Genomic DNA, 17,724 nt, shown 5'->3' on the forward strand with positions numbered 1-17,724 from the left:
TTTACATAACAAACATACAATTAATGTTGTTTAATTTACAGTAGACGACATGGACGTGCCGCCTATGCATCCCGGACATTTCTGCGATGAGCTATTAATGTTACAGGGCAATCATAGATCCGCCCACGTATGGGAGGGAGAGCTACTGGCCCAGACTCTCCGCGCCAGGAGAGTGGACGACATGTAGGATTTTATGAAGGACAGAGATTAATAATAAGCTACTCAAATAATAAATACTTTTCATATAGCTGTATCACTTCACTTACAAGTTGTAATGTGTTGACATTCCTTGATGGACATTATCCTGTTGGTGATGACTCCCGGATGGACCACCATAATCCAACACACTAGAACTACGCATATTCCAACTGGGCGTGGGTTCATAACTTGTAAAAGTCATATCTGACCGGTACCCCCTGTGAAATATATGAGTGTTAATACAAATTCAATACAACAAAAATATATATCGTAACATTAAGGAAAATTGAAGTTTATCACTCGTCTTATGGATTATGTAAAGCAGGAGAGAAATTATTTCCTCGCTCCTCATTCGCCCGTGGTGATAAGTTTAAATCAAGCCAAACTCTTTCAGCCGGAACCTGTCCGGCAAAAATTGCTCCAGAATAACCACCCGACGACTGAGGGTTATCCATACTATGCTCAACTTCATTATTGCGAATGTCTTCGACCTTGACGTACATTTTCAATATTTTTATCACAAGAAATTCTCGGTATTCATCCGGAGTCCTCAAAAAATCCCTCAAACTTTCATCATCGTCGATATTAAACTCGGTGTAACAAGCAACCCCTTGCGGAGTGACGGAATACAGATATCTTCCGGTTACCTTAAGGTTCACCGAACGTTTCCTCACACTCAATTTTTTACATAACAACGATACTAATGTATCGTACTCCATTGTAAGTGGCAACTTAACATGACACTGTGGAGATAAACTATAGCTCAAAATATTATTCGCCACCACAACCTCAACCCCCCCAATATAATGAAACCCTTACTTTTCGCTCTTCAAACATTATGAAAAAATACTTGAGAATTTAACAAAAAAAAATTTTAACAGGAGTTACGAATATTTTTGAATGGATTTTTGTAAATTCTTAACGCCTTTAAATAAGGCAATGCAGCTCGCGGGGGGGGGGGGGGGGAGGGAGGGTGAATATTTTAGGTATAACGCTCTATTAAAGAGCTCTATACCCATTTGAATTATTGTTATGTCAGTTAAATGCATGAGACTTATTGGTGGGCCCACAAAACAGGTATAACGCTATACATATAACGCCTTTAATAATAGATGTATAGCGCTTTTTTAAAGAGCGCTATACTTTAACGTCCAAAACGTCCGTTAATGTATAGCGCTCTTTAAAAGAGCGTTATACATAGATAAGTCACCTTTTTTTTTATACTTATTTCCGTCCTACATGGCAAAAAGAATCACATTTAGGTTCTGAATCCTACTATTGACTGTGTGAATAAAGTGTCACGACGAAAGTTGTGATTAAAAAAGAAATTAATTACAAGAAATTTTATTTTAAGTGAGACTCAACCCACAAAACTAGCATGTTATTCGACACGTGGAAAATTATGTCCCACATGGCTGGCTCCTTCTTTTATCTCTCGGATAGTTACGTGTTTTCCATTTTGGTGTTGCTTTCTCAACTTTTTACCTATTTTATTGAATGCAGAATGAAAAATCAGTCATTTTTAGCCTCTCTTTTTTTTTTCCCAGAGTTCTCTCTCTTCCTCACTTCTGAGTTATCTTCTCCCCATCTTCACAGTGTTCTTTTTATTTTGGTATTATTGCTTGGTTACATCTTTAAATTTCTTTAGATTTGAATACCTTTTTTGTGGTGATCTAGCATTCGGGATTGAATTTTTATGTGTAGTTTATTTTTTGCCATGGTTTAAAATTGTAGTGTATTTTCTTAGTGATGCAATGCTTAGTTTGTATCGTAATATTTTGTTGTTGGAGCTGAAGCTGTTAATTGGAGCATTTGATATTCGATTCTTTGAGACAGCGTTGGAAAATAAGAGGAACGAAAGAGAGATGATACATTTTTATCCTTTAATAGCCATATTTGAATCAAAGAAATTGAAGAGGATGCAGTTTAGTAAGAGGAGAAAGAAGGAAAAGGAAATTTGCTAAGAGAAAAAGTGGCTTAAGTGCCATGGGACCCACTTTACAAATGTCAAATAACTAAAGGTGTCTCATGCAAGTTTTGTTGGTTGAATCTCACTAAAAGTAAAATTTCTCATTAATTACATATAATGTAGAGAGATGTTATTTATAGTGTGTGACCTCTTACGAAAAGTTGGGTGGTTGCTTGCTGGTTGCTTTCAAACGCACATTCAAGTATACGTGATCCTACAAGTAATATAATAATAAGAAGAATGTGTTTGCACACTCAAGTATACGTGATCCTACAAATAATATAAGAATAAGAAGAATGTAACACACATAGACTTGTGTTAACTACCTACTAATTTCGCCAATTTTTTTATTCAGGTGAGTCAATCAAAGTTTAATAATTTGATTATAACTAAGCAATGAATGTAACAATTAATTAATTAAAATGGTTGTTGAGAATTCAGTAGAGATGAACATTCCAGGGTTGTGATCGATTCACCAATCCTATTGTGTTCTAATTAACTCTCCCTTTCATACAATTCGCTCATGGTTGCTAATTAATCGAGTAATTGCTCTCGTAGTATTCTTCCGAATTACTACTCGCCTATTCAAAATAGATCAACGTCTACAGGTTCAAAGGGACTAACAACGGAAAAATTTTAGATGTAAGTGACAAGCACATCTATGATCAAGCAAAGAACTGTCTACGTCATCTCCTAGACTAGCACACTTAATGATTTCGCTTTGATTAACACAAAGGGCAAGTTCTCTACTACACAGGATAGCACAGAGTATCATGAATCCTTACATACACATTGCACATGACTCAATCAAGACGTTTCTGTTCAACTCTCAAGTCAAGCAAGCACATATAGTTGAGAATTTTTAAGCAATAATACACTATGTGACATACAAGTCAAACAACTGAGAAAAGGCGTCACAACGTAGGCTATTTATTTTACTTAGGCATCACATTTTAAATTAAATACAACAGGAAGACAGAGTGCATGCTATAGCATAATGTGCCAGCACCAAACATGTCATAGGTATCTAAAGCAACTTAGTTTTCTTCCTATCCTACTCCTAAAAAGATAAAAGTAAAATACCCAGTTCAAGCTACACTCTTGGAAAAGAACCAACGCTCAAAGAAAAATCAAGGGAATTACTACCTATGCTATCCTAATAAAAGCAAAAGAAAATCTCTTTGGTATATTTTAATTAAACCTTAATCCCTCAAGAAAGTTGTCCAAGAGATCCATCGTCGGAAAAAGTCCGAGTTTTTTCTAATTTTTAATTTTTAATTTTTATTTTTCTATATTTTCGTTTTTTAAATAATTTTCTACTTCTCTAACTAAACTACTACTGACTATGGGTTAATAATTAAGGAAAAAACTTATGAGAAAGAAAAGTTTTATACAAGTATACTCAAAAAGAGTTCCCCCACCCTACACTTATGTTATGCATAGTCCCCATGCATATAAGAATTCAAAACAAAAGTAAGGTGGAGAGAAAAGCTCCCTGCTACTCGAACCCATTCTGGTCATACTCTGAACCTTCATCCTCAAATCGCCCACCAGTCGAAGCTCCGGGCTCATCATCATCTGCTCTAAGGGGTACCAAAGTCATTGGCCCCATGACATCAATATCTATATCATCCTCATCATCCGATCCCTTGTTGGTGTTTTCATTTTCCGATGGGTGAATGGGGCTGCCAAGTGCAATCCCCATCATTTCTTTTGAAGCACTAGAAAGATCATTATGCAGCTGCATCCGCTCCTTATCAGTCACTCCCATCCGACTCATCATCAAGTTCAGGGAACCATCGAGATACCTGTTGAAATTTTCCTCCCGCTCATTCCGAGTAGCCGGATTTAGCTTGGCAGTGGAATCTAGCAAGGAAGTAATATTCATCAGTACCTTTGGAGCCTCCACCACATCATCATAATCATGGTGCTCAGTTACCTCACGAGAGAGCATATACTGTCCTCTCCCCCATCATAATCTCACCAAAGAAGAACCTATTAATCTTCCGCCAAAAGTGAGTGTGAGCCATCTCCCCCATCATAATCTCACTCACATTAACTGGCCTCCCAGTCATCAGAAAGAAGATCAAGTACACCCTAGCTCGAGTGCACCCGGTGTTGTGCTCCACTAGTATTAGTCTAGCCTGCACATACCCAGACAGTTCTGTTGAAGTCAATTCAGAGCAGCTCATTGTGGGTATCATTCTTTATCCTCATCTACTTAGCATTAGTATCTACGCCATATAGTGTGACGAATAATACTTTAGCTTGGGAACCTTACAAACTTTTGCAACCTCCTCGGGTTTGGGCAATCAACCCCTAAGAATTTGCACAATGACTCCCTGCCAATGGCACTTCCTTCCCTCTAACCCACGACATGAACCTGTGCTCGTTCCAATTCTCATACAACTTTTTTACCATGATCAAGTTTGCATGTTCAGGGCACTTAATGAAATTTTCCATCTTCATACTTTTCAACCGGGCTAGCACATCGGGGAAATTACGCTCCAAAGTGGCCACATCGATCCCTATCTCAGGTACATACCACCCATACGGTTCGAAGTTGTGATACCACTGGTTAGCGTCCTCACGAACCAAATCCAATGTGAGCCATGGTCCCAAAGATGGCCTTCTTGACCCTTCAGCAACTTGCTTCCCTTTGGCTTGCCGAGATGACCCATCGTCTTGCTTGCAATTTTTAAGAGGGGGAGTAGTAATCGAGGACTTGTCCACTCCTTTTCCTTTGCTAGTACCGTCACGAGCCATTACAACCTACAAAACAATCAACTTGAATATGAGAATGAGTTAAGGATTCCGCCTCATGTTTAAGTGAAAGTCAAAGATGATCCCACACTTTGAACCGAAGGCTCTATACAATATACTCATAATACTCGTCTAACAAGTGCACAAGTGTTGCACCATAAAGGCAATGAGTACTCAAGACTTCCCCATACCACACAATTATATTTCAAGCGTTATCTCATACAAAACAAGTAGTCGACCATGGCAATGCGACTTAGCCTTAGTGCAAGCAAGCAACACTTGATCCCCAATTACTATGACTAATACAAGAAATTAATTAATTCTAACAAAAGGATACATCATACATGATATGATACAAGGTGTGAGTGGTGTGGTTATGGCATAGTGAACATTGAAAACAAAATTCGGGCTATTTAAAACCACCCCAAATACCCCACATTTATCCCAAAATCACATACAAAGCACCCAGCTACTCAGGCTTCACCAGTGCACAAACTATTCATTCAAGCATTTTATCGAATACGTGGTGGGCATGAAGTGCGTGCAACTCAATTCGACAATGGTGGAACATGTTTACCCTCCCAAATGTTTGAACGAAGTGGAGAGAATTGCAGTTTACTACTCCGTATAGCTCATTCACAACCAAGTTCAACAACCAATTTCGTTATTATACCAACAATTAGCCACCATATACTCAATTTCTAAAAGAACTAAGGGGTAAAGTGGGGATGAGGGTCGAATGGGGGGAGGGGGGGGATTTTGCACTCATAGAAACAACACAAAAGCAAAGAAAAGAAACAAAAAGAAGAAACTTACCTGTGAGATGAGGATAAAGGTAATAGAGAACAATTGAAATTGATAGAGAGAGGGAAAGAGAACATACGAGCGGGTGAGGGGGTGAACAGGGAGAGAGAAACGAGTGGGAGGGGAATTAGAGTTTGGGTTATTTTTTATTTGATTTGGGAATGTGTGTGGGTTATGGGTATGGGTTATAAGGTGAGTTAAAGTGGGTAACAGGTCGGGGTCAATGGGTTAAATAAAGAGTGAAAAAAGAAAAAAAAGAAAAAATATTAAAATACCTCGACCCCCAGCCCAACGCATCGCGCTAGCCCTGGCGCTAAAGGGGGAAAATCTTCTGTCTTATGCGCGCCAGGCAGTGCAACGCGCTGGTTTTTCGATTTGTTTTGAATGAATCCATGATCCTCCCTTCTCCCCCCCAAGCGTTTTATATATCTATTACATATTCCGTATCGCTCCTACCTACGATTTATATGATTATAAAGAAAAATAAAAACTCTAGTCTACTCTAACCAAAAAGAGAAAAACTAAGCTACAAAAGTAATAAAAATTGGGTTTTCTCCCAACGAGCGCCTGATTTAACATCGCGGCACGACGCATGGCCTCACTTATTCATCAGCGCATACTACTTAAGACTTATATCAATCAATGACACCTTCCCAATAGTGCTTGACTCTTTGCCCATCCAGCAAAAATTATCTTTCACCATTTAAAGCACGCAGTTCGATTGCACAATATGGGATGACTCTCACCACCTCAAATGGACCTGACCACCTCGATTTTAACTTCCCAGAAAATAGCTTAAGTCTAGAGTTGAAAAATAGTACCTGTTGGCCTGGTTCAAAGTGACGTGACTTGATACGCTTGTCATGCCATCTTTTGATTTTCTCCTTGTAAAGCTTAGCATTTTCATAGGAGTGCAGCCTAAGCTCCAAAGGCGGATCTACTAAGGCCCGTAGGGGTAGTACGCTACCCGCAAACTTTGATCGAAACCTTAACTATATATATATATATATATATATATATATATATATATATATATATATATATATATATATATATATGCATATCTATAAAATAGTATAAATATATTGAGTGCCACCCTGACTACCAAAAGATGAAAAGGTGCTAGTGGCAAACAACTGACAAATCCTCCTTGGGGGCGAAGGATCGAACTACCGAGACAATACTTTTTTAACCTTTTTAGCTTGCTGCATCACTATTCATTTTGGATAATCAAATATTATACTAGTATATTATAAATTATGTTCTCCTTATTCTTTTTTTTTAAATTATTGTTGACTATATCTTTCTTTATTATGTAAATTTTGACTTTCTTTTGTCTCTTACTTATGTTTGTTTTTTCCACTCAAACTTTAAAAGATATTTTCTTTCCTCTCAAAATCCTCGCTCCCAATTCCCATCAGAATTCCAAAAAAAGGTCAAAACCCTTGACTTTTGTCCAACTCCCACCCTTTCGCTTGCGCCATTGCCAATCTTCACTTCTCTGCTGCCGGCATCGCTACTTCGTCCGACAATCTCGACATCTCTATCATCCTCCAGCAGCCAATTGTAACTTGTATATTCTTGCAAGGCTCTCTTACTCTTAGTTTCTCTTGGTTGATTTCTCTTGGTTATTTCCTACCAAGTCTCTGCTTAAATTTCTTCTGGATTGGCTTGATCAATAAAGATAATTTGCTATTTTTAGAAGTTATTTGTAGAGCCATAGACCAGGGGTAGGGGCAAGGTTGTGTACATCTTACCCTCCCCAAATCTCACTTGTGGGAAACTACTGGATTATTTGTTGTTGTTGTTGTTGTTGTTGTTGTTGTTGTTGTTGTTGTTGTTGTTGTTGTTGTATTTGTAGAGCCATAGGTTCAATTGACTCTTGATGTCCAAGAGATTTTAACAGAATGGTACCAAACACCATTTTGGCTGCAAGTTATGAATTTTAATTCGACTTACTTTGGTGCCTATTGTGATGTGCGGCTCATTGACTTACTGAAATAAAATTTTACCATGTTGGAACTTAGAACTAAGGATAGTTTCTAATTACTCTAAGAAAGTAAAAAAATTAGACCTAGAATTTTGGTAGTCTAAATGACAAGAATGATTGGACCTATTTCAACTATGTTGCTTCTAAGCTTGTATCTACAATGTACTACTATTATTATTTCAATTATTTTAAAAAACTTTCTTTCTAATGTACAAGTTTAACTGTTGATTTGGCAAAAGCATTGGTTGAGGAAAATCTTGTGGAAATTTATTCGTATGTTTATTTACTTGTCAGTTGATTCTGATCTTATGTGTTGCTATCAAAATGGTGGAGAGAGCATTCTCATCCATGAAGCATATAAAGAATAAAAAACGGAATAGCATGGATGATCAAAATTTAAATGATTGTTTAGTTTATTACATAGAGCGTGATGTATTTACAAACATAAGTAATGATGTCATTATAGACCATTTTCAAAATATGAATACTCGTCGAGGACAATTGTAAATGGATGATGTATATTTTTTATATTAGTAATATTATTGGAAGTTTTATGCTTTGCGTCAATTAGTTATAGTTATCATAGTTTTTTTTGTTTGATCAATATGTCCATATAAATAAAAAAGATAAATAACTCGAACCAAAGCTCAAGTTGATCAAATCGATTAGCTTGGCACCCGAAATCTCCAAATCCTGGATCCGCCTCAGTGATCTCATCTAGCTCATTCAACTGCAAGAGTCTCTTCTCGCCCGTAACTTCTAAGTCCATATTCAATTTCTTGACCGCCCAATACGCCTTATATTCGAGTTCAACCGGTAAGTGACATACCTTCCCATATACAAGCTTGTACGGAGATTCCCCAATCGGTATTTTGTATGCAGTTATATATGCCCACAAGGTATCATCTAGCTTTGTAGCCCAATCTTTCTTATTCACATTTACTGTTTTCTCTAGTATCTACTTTATTTATCTGTTGGACACTTCAGCTTATCCACTTGTTTGCGGATGATATGCTATGGCAACTCTGTGGCACACCCTATATTTGGCTAGAAGGTTATTCAACAACTGGTTGCAAAAATGTATTTCTTCATCACTAATCAAGGCACGTGGAGTCCCAAACCTAGAGAATATATTTTTTTTCACAAAAAATAGCTACCACCTTGGCATCATTAGTTGTCAATGCACCAACCTTCACCCATTTGGACACGTAGTCCACCGCGAGCAAAATGTACTTATTTTCTCTACACAGTGGGAATGGTCCTATGAAGTCTATGCCCCACTCATCAAAAATCTCTATCTCCAGGATATTATTCAAAGGCATCTTTTGCCTTCTCGTGATTATTCCTGTTCTCTGATACAGGTCACACTTTTTAATAAATGCATGTGTATCCTTGAACAACGTTGGCCAATAGAACCCCGATTGCAATACCTTTGCAGCCGTCCTATCGCCTCCATGATGGCCCCCATAAGGAGAGGCATGGTAGTCATACAACACTAGTTCCACCTCTTTACGGAAATGCATCTCCTCATCAATTGATCAGCCCACTTCTGGTACAAGAATAACTCATCCCAGTAGTAAAAGTTCACATCATGCAAAAACCTCTTCCTAGCCTCAGATTGAATTTCAGGAGGAAGAACTCCACTCACAAGATAGTTCATGTAGTCCGCGTACCATGATCAGGGTCATGGGTAATGGCAAAAACATGCTCATAAGGAAATGTCTCCTTAATTCATCCACCTTCCTTTACGTGCTCATGATTTTCCAGTCGCGACAGGTGGTCAACCACTTGATTTTCTGTGCCCTTCCGATCTTGTATTTCAACATCAAATTCCTGCAATAACAAAACCCAGCACATCAACCTAGCTTTGTATTCTTTTTTCGAAAATAGACACCTGATTGCTACATGGTCGGTGTGGACTATGGCTTTTGTTCCCACCAAGTAAACCCAAAATTTTTTATAGACCCATACAACAGCCAATAACTCCTTTTAAGTGGCAGTGTAATTCAACTATGCATCATCAAGAGTCTTATTCGCATAGTATATGGAGTAAAATATCTTGTCCTTCCTCTGGCTTAACACTGACCCAATAGCATGGTCACTTGAATCACACATATGTTCAAGTGGCAAGGACCAATCAGGTGCCACAATGATGGGGGCAATCGCCAACTTCTCCTTAAGCTCCTCGAATGCCTTTAGACAGACTTCATCAAATTTGAAAGTTACATCCTTTTCGAGCAACCTGCACAATGGAGTAGCAATTTTAGAAAAATCTTTAATAAAACGTCTATAAAAACATGCGTGTCCCAAAAAAATCCGGACACCCTTCACAGAGATGGGTGGAGGTAGTTTTGCAACCGCCTCCACCTTTGCCCTATCAACTTCAATGCTGCTCTTCGATACTCTATGACCCAAGACGATGCCCTATTGCACCATAAAATGTCACTTTTTCAATTTAGCACCAAATTTGTTTCTTCACACCGTGCCAACACTTTGGCCAAATTCTTCAAGCAATCATCATAAGAAGACCCAAAGACTGAAAAATCATCCATGAAGATTTATACAAATGTTTCTACCATATCAGTAAAAATGGTCATCATGCACCTTTGGAAAGTGGCTGGTGCATTACAAAAACTGAATGACATTCGCTTGAAAGCAAAGGTACCATAAGGGCATGTGAAATTCGTTTTCTCTTGATCCTCTGAGCATATGACAATCTGGTTGTACCCCGAATAACCATCAAGAAAACAATAATACTCATGCCCAGCCAACCTGTCCAACATTTAGTCAATGAATGGAAGTGGGAAGTGGCCCTTGCGGGTTGCTTTGTTGAGCCTTCTCTAGTCAATGCAAACTCTCCACCCCGTCATAGTGCGAGTAAGAATTAGCTCATTTTTTTCGTTTTCCACCACAGTTATCCCGCCCTTTTTAGGTACACATTACACTGGGCTTACCCAATTACTGTCATAAATAGGAAAAATAATACCTGCATCAAACCACTTAATTACTTCCTTCTTCACGACCTCCTTCATAAGAGGATTCAAACTCCTTTGTTGCTCAACGCTGGGCGGTGTCCATCTTCTAGCTTGTTATCACGTCAAGCTTGTTACAAAGAGTTATTATAAATTTTCGTTACACACAACTTGAACGATATAATGCAAATTGTATCCCAAACCTTAAGTTTTCTTGCCTAGTTGTTTGGTCTAAGTATACTGCGAGTTTCGCAAACTCATGACTTTTTGATTCATAATTCACACTATTTTAAAATAAAGATATAAATAAGATTAAGTATATATTTTAGAATTCAAAATTTAAATTTAGAATTCACATCATCTAAACTTTGGATTCGGCACGGCTATTGTCATCTTTTCTCCTCCTCCATTTATTCAAGCAAATGCTAATTGGTGCTTGATTTCCAAATTAAATTCAAAGTTCCTAAAAAGTTAATATTCTTGGAAATATAAAGTTGTTAATATGCCTGTGTATCTCGGCGTCCTATGCAAATTACTGCTAATAATATTAAGGTGCCTAATATTAATTTAATAGTGTGTTCTTCTACAATCGCTTTAGTTTGAAACTTTTCTTGAAAGAATATTTATTTTATACTTCAAAGTTCTTAAGAAATTACAACACATATTCATATCTAATATCTCAACAGTAAATATATACCACTGCATCTTGTTTCCTCTCACAAGAGTAAAATAGTTATACAATCAGCTATACTCTTTTAAGAACCTTTTTTATTAACCTAAAGACCACTTCGGAAACTGATTATTTTCCTTCTCTCTCTACCTTTTCTTTTTTCCTCTGGAAACTGATTCAAGCCTTCAAGGTCTTCTAAGAAGATATGATACAGTATTACTATTCACAAATACTGTCGAGCATCACAAATGGCGTATAATTTAAATGGAAAATACATGATTTGGCGGAAAGATATATGCAGAACATTAATAATTAAATTAAAGGGAAAAAGTCGGAGCAGACTGATTGAAAAATGTGAATATCATAAAGATTAACATAGAGGCATTGGAAAAAAGAAGGCACACAACAGAAAGTAATAAGAATTGTTGTAAAGAGTAGCATAAATCAGATGATCGAGGCAAGTCACTCGAGAACATTTGGCAAGAAGACCTGCTCAACACTTGAATTGGTCAAGTGACCTCACATTTTCTTTCTCAATTTCTTTTGGGTTGAAAAATAGTTAAATGAGTGGGTTAAGGTGGATGGGACCTTTTTAATATTTTAAAAACTTGTGGGTCACCTATAAAGTTTAAAAAATAATACTTCTCTCTGATTTTTCTGCCCAATTTCTCTCTCATCTCTCTATTCTCTCTGCTCTCTCTTCCCTCTGTCACTCAACCCCATCGACTACGGTGGTTTTCGGCGGGAAGGGACAAGAATCAAACTTCGATTTTGGGTGAAATCATCTCTATAGACCCAACAAGCACTGTATTAAAGCTCAGAATGCGTCAATTGTAGTAAATCCTAAATTCTTCTTTTACCGTTTCTTACATTTTTATTTTCGGATTTTGTAGAGTGATTCGTTCATGTGCATGTTCAAGATCGATTGGGTTGTGTATAACCATATCTTATATGGCGTGAGTGGTTATATTTGCTTCTTAGACTACCTCTGTGCTCTGTGTTTTAGAATTTTGTCATAACTGACGACCTAATGTTTATCGATAAACCTACGGTCGATTGTTTTATGGTCATAGATGTTTGCTGGAATTGGGGCTTATTTTTGTTATCCTGATCATAAGTTTGAAATTATTAAATGTGATATTGCATATTTGCATGTAGGTAATATGAGGAGGAAATTAGTTGCTAAGAAGCATATTCCTTTGACAAAGAATGCAATTGCACAGCCTTCAAAGCTTTCAAACAGGAAAGGAAATGCAGAAAAAGAAGCAGCGCCAAGTAAAGCAATTACTGAGCCTTCAAAAATTGCTACTAGAAAATGATATGTAGATACTTCTAAAGCTTGCCCTAGTAAAGAAAATGCTGAGATTTCTAAGCATGATAGGAGAAAAAAAAAATAAATAGCCATCAAAGTCTATCGGTAAAAAAAGAACAAGATCAAGGTCTAGATTAGTTGACGAGGACACACCTGCTAGTAAAACATTTGTTGAAGATTTGACCGTGATTTAACTTTGTTGATATCGGGGTCGGATCCCGATTCTAAAAGTTAGAATAGGTCCTTTATGTTATTTATGACTTGTGTGCAAAATTTGAAGTCAATCAGAGTTTTTTGGTATGAATCGACATTGGTTTCGAAATTTGGAAGTCCATAGTTTCCTAGGCTTGAATTGGGTTATGATTCGTAGAATTAATGTTGTTTTATGTGATTTTGGGCCTCGAGTAGGTCCATTATGTATTTTGGGACTTGTTGGTATATTCGGATGGGGCCCCGAGGGCCCCGGGTGTGATTCAGATCAATTTTGGACTTAGCCTCATTGCTGAAGTCCCCGACGTGCTGGTGTCATCGCACCTGCAGAGGGATTGACTGCAGGTGCGGAAGGTGAAGCGCAGAAGCAAAAAGGAGAGCCCAGGGCTGGGCTCACAGGTGCAGACACCTAGGCGCAGGTGCGCCTACGCATGCGCGGACCAGCTTGCGCAGAAGCGGAATTGGAGGAGGAGACTTTTGGCGGGACCGCAGGTGCGATCTCCTTCTCCGCATAAGCGGGATCGCAGGTGCGAGCCATGGTCCGCAGAAGCGTAATTTCTGGAGTTAAATGGAATCCGCACCTGCGATGGATTTTCCGCATGTGCGGCATTGCAGGTGCGACCCCAGGCCCGTAGAAGCGAGGATCGCTGGGTATAAATATCTTGTTCGAGGGTTTAATCTTTATAGTCCATTTTTGGACTTAGAGAGCTCGGTGTGAGGCTATGTTTCGGGAGATTTTCAAGAAAAATATTGGGGTAAAAATTTCTAACACGATTCTGGTTAAAATACACGAATCTATTATTATTTTCATCTTTAAATTAGTATTTTGGAGTTGAAAAATTGGGAAAAATTTGTGAAACTTCTTAGGTTAAAATTTGGGGATTTGAAAGGCGATTTGAGGTCGGATTTGAGTAATTCTTATATGGACTCGTTATCGAATGGGTGTTCGAATTTTATAATTTTTGTTGAGTTCCGAGGTGCGGGCCCGAGTTGACCCACTACAAAAACAAATAACAATTAGCGACGGATTTTAGCGACAAATTTTGTTCCATCATTGATTAACGGCGGATTGGCTACGGAATAACAGTTTCGTTGCAAAAAAAGCCAAAAAATAGTTAGTATCTAATATAGCGACGGAATAGTGACGAAATCGAAAATTTGTCGCTAATTGTTGGCGCTAAATATTGGCGCCCTCAATTTACCTACGGATTTAGCGACAAAAGGTGAGCGACACAATTTATTTAACTACAGTGATGGATTTAGCAACGGAACATCCGTCGCTAGATTTAATTTCTTTATGAAAATATTTTAAAACTCCTTGCTACGGAAATTTCCGTCGTTAATTATTTTTTTAAAGAAAAATAAAGTTATGTTTAGCGACGGAACTATATCTGTAGCTAATCCGTTGCTGATGACCACTTAAGTATTTTCCCTAGGGCACAAATATGGTAAAACACCTAGTCTCTTCTAAAAGAATAGAAGACACACGAGAGAGCAAATTTCAGCTGGGAGATAAACTGGATAAGGGATTTTATGAACAAGAGCAAATATCAGTAGCCAACGTGAATCTAAGGTTTGTAGATGGCTTTGTTTCTTATTCTCTTTCTTATGCTTAGTACTAATTTGGGTACCAAAAAAGATAAGCCACCTATTTGTATATTATCAAGTATGTTTGCCTAAGAGATGTTTTGTTTAATATATGAAACTAACAAATTCCTTTGCTGGTCTAATTAATCGTCTCCTGCTTATCTTCTTAATTTTTTGTCCAAATCTACAAAAAATTTCTTCACATAGCTTTAGACAAATTATGTATTAGAAATTTAATTTATATTTTTTGTTTCATAGGGTGCTTTCACCGCTTTTGATGATATGTCAAGCTCCGTTTCTTCTTAATTAATACCGTCGCCGCTTATACGGATAGCCAAATCAAGTTCAGGTAAACTCTCTCTACTCTTTCTATCTCTCCCTCTCTCTTTGTCGCTGTCTCTATCTAGAGCTTTATTTGACAACAATTTTTTTTTTTATATTGCTTGTTGATTAGTAACTTCAAATGGGTGTTTGAACAAATGATTTTTTGGGCTTTTTTGGTTTAGCTCAATAGGTCTCAGATACTTGCATAACTTAGCTTGATGTTTACCATGAATTATATCTCTGTCACTGATAATGTGAACAATAGGGTGGATACGAAAAGTGAGCAGTTTTGGTAAAATTATAAAGAATTAAAGAATATAACAAAAAATGTGCATTCATAGATTATTGTGTTTGATAGTCAATCTCGTCTCTATCTCAAGTCGCACTTGTTAAAAAGAATATTAAAATCTGGAAGTATTACAATTTTAATTAATGCTATGGGTTGAGCTTTTCCTTTAACCCCGTAAGTTTTATAACTTAGTTCTAAAGTTTTTCTATACATTTGTCTTTCTTCCCAACTATTTAGAAAAGATATTGGTTAATTTATCAGTTTATGTTATATATATATTGCCGAGTTATATTTTATTATGAAAGACCAGATAAGCCATATGTGTTTTAGCTGAGAAGAGTGCATTCAAAGTTGAATTTTAATTTGTAGATAGATTCTACTTTAACTAATGTTGGATATGCATCTTGCAAATACTAATTGCGCTTGAATTAGTTATACCAATTTTATTATTGTCATCATATAGTATTTGCATTAGTTCATCTAACAAGCGAAGAAACAAAAAGAATACGACAACTCTTCCAAGCTCAAGCTTAACTTCTTGAGAGGATTGTTTCAGTCTACAGTCATGTAAGGTTATAACTTATGTTTCCATTATTAGGATGTTGTAGATAAAGATTAGATTATAATTATAGTATCATATAATACTTTGTTAGGACTTTTGTCCTCCTATAATTTTGTCCTTGCATATAACAAGTATGAAAAGTATCCTCTCTGTTGGTTAATTAAATGCTCAACATTCTTGACTATTTTAGTTTCACTACTTATTACACCTTTTTTACAAGAAAGGTATCAAGAAATATTACGGGAACAAACACAAACTCAATCTGATATTGATCAATGTAAAACATATTACGAAGCTACGGGAAGGGAAAAGAAGAGAAGAGTATATGGTCTTGGATCTCAAGCAAAATGCTACTATGGGCCGAATCTTCGTGGCTCTTCTGGATCAGATGCTTCATCATCAATACCACCTTCAAGTGCTCAATCAGCATCAATAGGGAACCTGGATGAGTTAGGGATGCGTTTGATTCCTGCACTAACAGAGCACATAGTTCCCGTGTTAACTGATCACATGCTTCCAGTGTTGACTGAGCGGGTGCGTGAAATGATTTTGTCACCCTCACATCAGCCTACTTCTACTGACCACCCATCAGATGTGGTACCAATAGTTCATTCTCCTACTATTGCTATTGTTCATGGGGTTCATCCATCGGTTTCAGATGATGACCTTAACCCCTAAGCCTCGTATTTGGAAGCTTTTTGGTTTGAACTTTATTATTGGTGTTAGGGATAATTCGAACTTAATTGTATTAGCTATATGCATTTTGATATCATTTTGGACCTTGAAGTATGTTAATTTATATGAATTTTAGTTATTATTAAGGATATCTAATAATTTACATACAAAGTGCATAAGCAGAGAAAATTTAAAATGTTAAATAATAAAGATCTAAAAGGGAAAAATATTGCGATAGATTGCGACGGATAGTATTCGTAACAAAAATAAATATAAAAATAACATTGCGTCAGATTGCAACAAACGATTTTGGTCGCCAAATGCAAAGATGAAATGACTCAAAATATTGGCTACAGATTAGCGGCCGACTTTCCGTCGCAAAAGTATACCAACGGTGAAATGCATTATCAATTTAGCGATAAAATTTTCTAATATAGCGACGGAAATTCTGTCGCTAACTGTAGCAACGGATAATGTTCGTCGCTAGAACATCGCTAATATTGCGACGGGTTCCATTTTTCCATCGCGAAGAGCTTAGCAACGAGCAAATCAAAAACAGATGGTAATCCGTCGCTAATCCTGCTTAGCGACAGAAAAAGGCTCTATAGTGACGGATTTCGTTCGTCGTTAAATGCTATTTTTTGTAGTGACCTTTCAGGTTGACTTTTTATTTCTTTGTAAAGATCATAATTTTATTGTTCAAATTAGTTTCCTATAGTTTATATTTATAGTATGAAGTTGTTTTGGCTAGATTCGAGCTGTTTGGAATTGGATAATCGAGGGAAAGACCTACTAGTGGATTGAGTTAGCGTGATTTGAGGTAAGTGACTTGTCTAACCTTGTGTGAGGGAATTTTTCCATAGGATTTGTGTTGGTTGTGATAATTGTGATATGTGAAAGCCGTGTACGCAAGGTGACGAGTGTGTAAATGGACTAAATGTGGAAGTTACCGGTTTTAGCTATGTAGATTCCTTTTATGCCTTAATTGAGTTACCTTAACATGTTATAGTCATCATTTCTAGTCTATTTTCACATGTCTACTTGTCTTATCTCTTACTTGCTAATTGCTCTACATGTTTAGTTGAAGTTCTTGTTTCCTTTATTCCGTATTCATTATTTAACCATTGAACTCTTTACTTGAAGTTGTTATTCTTGAAATATCTTGTTGTTGAAATTTGTATTGAGTTATAAAGGCAGTAATTTGCTTTTGAGGCAAAGTTTTCAGTTGTGAAATACTATTCTTGTTGAGTTATTCACTACCGGTTATTATTGTTGAGACTCTTGGGTATATTGTTGTTGAGCCATGAGCTCTTTATTGTAAAAATATTGTTATTGTTGATTTCTGTGACAAGTTGTGATATTGGGCACTTGAGGTGCGATTTGTGATATATTGTGATAT

At 37.0% G+C, this 17,724-nt stretch overlaps 1 long non-coding RNA gene across 1 annotated transcript; it reads left to right on the forward strand.

Moving 5' to 3' along the window:
• The first annotated feature begins 13,951 nt into the window (after positions 1-13,951).
• On the forward strand, positions 13,952-16,471 carry LOC138896845 (uncharacterized). Its single transcript, XR_011410266.1, has 3 exons — positions 13,952-14,461; positions 14,734-14,824; positions 15,875-16,471. It is a non-coding gene; the product is annotated as an uncharacterized lncRNA (long non-coding RNA).
• The last annotated feature ends 1,253 nt before the right edge of the window (positions 16,472-17,724 follow it).

This window comes from Nicotiana tomentosiformis, chromosome 8 (genome assembly GCF_000390325.3).
Source record: "Nicotiana tomentosiformis chromosome 8, ASM39032v3, whole genome shotgun sequence".
NCBI classification, from domain to species: domain Eukaryota; kingdom Viridiplantae; phylum Streptophyta; class Magnoliopsida; order Solanales; family Solanaceae; genus Nicotiana; species Nicotiana tomentosiformis.